Source organism: Lissotriton helveticus, chromosome 8, assembly GCF_964261635.1.
Source record: "Lissotriton helveticus chromosome 8, aLisHel1.1, whole genome shotgun sequence".
NCBI classification, from domain to species: domain Eukaryota; kingdom Metazoa; phylum Chordata; class Amphibia; order Caudata; family Salamandridae; genus Lissotriton; species Lissotriton helveticus.
The window spans coordinates 879,847,658-879,850,250 of record NC_136069.1 but is presented as its reverse complement, the minus strand read 5'-3'; the positions used below and the strand labels follow the sequence as shown (position 1 = coordinate 879,850,250).

Below are 2,593 nucleotides of genomic sequence, written 5' to 3'. Positions count from 1 at the left end.
ACGAAACAGGGTGAACGAGCCATTCACCCTGTAAGAAAGAGTACAGTGTTTTCTCGCATTATCGACATTGTAGAATATTGATGATGGTTTCACATTCTGTTTGGTTAAGGTCGTTCAGAAAAGTTACACTGGTCAGCACGCCAGCCATCGTACCGATAGCAGGTCAGTCAAGTGCGCACTTGATCACTCACTATGTTTTACTATTCACGTTTGGCACTTTATTAAATTTCACTTTCTCACCATTGTGAACGGCTCGATCATATTACACTGTTATATTAATTTAAACATGACGCTCGTTCACCCTGTTTCGTCAGCATGTTCCTTTCCTCCATCAGACCAGCGTTTAGACACAGTCCCACTAATAAACTGTCCCGCAGTCATCCAACGCGTGTCCCATGATACTAACACGAGCACAAGCATGATGATACAGCTGTTATACAAATGAACTGAAAGTGTGTTATACTGGATTACTTAACAGGACTAAGTCCCCTGACGAAGGGCTAATGCCCAAAATGCTTTGGGCGGAAGAAAGATTTCATGTTTCCAAAAACATTATGAAGCAATAATGTGCAAATTGATGAATAACTGAAAATAAACCAACTATGGATTAAATTCGTAGAAATTTTCATTTGAAAGAATCCAAGGAACATATCTAACTGAGTGCGCTGAAGAGACATCACTCTCGAGGGCAGTGACGCTCATCGGCATTATCTCATCATGGGCCTGGGGGGTTAAGTTCAGCTGCACCACCCACATTACGAACTCAAGAAACAAAACCACAACGAGCTTGTGATTTCCACAACCCAAGTGTTGGCTTGTAATTTCTGCACACCTGTCATCAGTCTTATATGTTTGCATTATTAGAGTGATAGATTCAATAGGAAAGGTGAGCAACTGTCTTCGTCATTTATCATGTGGCTTCATATCCACTGTCAGTCACATCACAAGCAATATTGGACACAACTTGGGTGTTCCGATGGAATATGACTCTATGTATTCAACACTGGCAATGTAGGTTGTATAAGTTCTGTGTCAAAGCATATGTCTTGAATATACTTTGTGATAGCTTCAGAAATAATTGTTTCCTTTGGAGTTACATCCAATATTCAGTGCCATTCCTGCACCCCATGTAACATCTGCTAGCAGTCTCCATTGTGCCCACTAGGTGACTTTGCACAGTGTCACATCCTTGTGCTAGTTTATGATGACTGACCTGCATGTTAGATCTTATGGAGTTTTGCTTTGCACTGCCCTTCATTCCATTGAATTAACTTATTTTTTTCTGAAGGTTCTATCACAAATTTTAACAGCTCGGAAGATAAAGCACAATGTCAACTTCCCTTTTAGCAGGAATCATTACAAGTGTATTGGTCCAAAGATTACAAAAGCAGCAGAGTATGGAATACTGAAGAAGGGGTGTATACTCAGATTCATGGGGAAGGCAGCCTCTTTAGCATTTTCAATGCCTGTGGCATACACAAATCAAGGCAGGCCAGGAAAAATGGTTTTACCCACAGAAGTGGCCAGGTACTGTGTGGGCTTTTCAGACTTGCACAAGAGCAAACGACTTGTCAAGTTAAGCAGCACTTAAGACTGGGACAGTCAAAGTAGTTTGCATGTTTTTTAAATGTTTACCTGGAGGAGGGAAATGGTAATGAAGACATTAGAAATTAGAATATGAAGGTCATTTATCCAGCAAAGCAACACAGAAGTGAATAGTCTCCCCTCATGGTACCCTCAAATGCAATGGAATGAGAGTAGCCTTTTGTGAGAGAAGTGGCACTGAAAGCTGTAGAGGCTGAAAGATTGAGGCAGATGGAATGCACAGCAAAATCTGGCTTCACCACACTGACATACGTGATGCAGGGTAATAGAATGATGGCAGTTCAATTGGAATGTGGAGACAGCCCATGAGTCTCAGAACTGGGATCTGGCCAGGTAGAAATGCAGTGAGTCTGAGATGAAAATGAGATGATCACGCCTCACTCTTTGCTCAACTTCAGGAACTCAGTCTTGGTGTCACATTCAATGGCACCTTTGAACATTTCGAAACCCCCACAATAGTGGTCCCCATTAAAGATCTGGGGTGAGACAGCTTTTGGGTTCCCCGATTTGGTCCTCATTTCTTCAAGGCAGCTGTTGTCCTGGGAGATATCAGCATACTCATATTGAATCCCTTTTGAATCCAGAATCCGGGTCATTTCTGCCTGCTAGGAATTGAACTCCCTTGAGGCCGTCACAGACGTGCAAAACACTTTCAGACCCATGTTCTCCACTCTTGCATCGGATCCCATTGAATTAACTTATTTTTATGAATTATTTATAATCCTTCAAAATAACAAAGTGATGTCATGGAAATTACCATGGAGTATGAAACAGATACAGTACATCTAGGAGATAAAAAGGCAAAGGTCTTTCATGTACAGTATGTATAATGATGCTTCGAACATACTGGAGCCCTGATGAGAGTAAAGGACTTCATTCAGCAAGAAAAAGTTGAGTGCTCACCTTCTAGCAGAAGGTCTAGGATGAAAAGTCGTAGATCAAAATGGGGGGTGAACTGTCACCTTCATTGGTAACAACAGTATGTGAG

The 2,593-nt window shown here is 41.6% G+C and overlaps 1 pseudogene; it reads right to left on the bottom strand.

Annotated features, from left to right (window-relative positions):
- Nucleotides 1-1,982: 1,982 nt before the first annotated feature.
- LOC144771802 (SH3 domain-binding glutamic acid-rich-like protein 3 pseudogene) lies at nt 1,983-2,267 on the bottom strand (annotated as a pseudogene).
- Between the last annotated feature and the right edge of the window lie 326 nt (nt 2,268-2,593).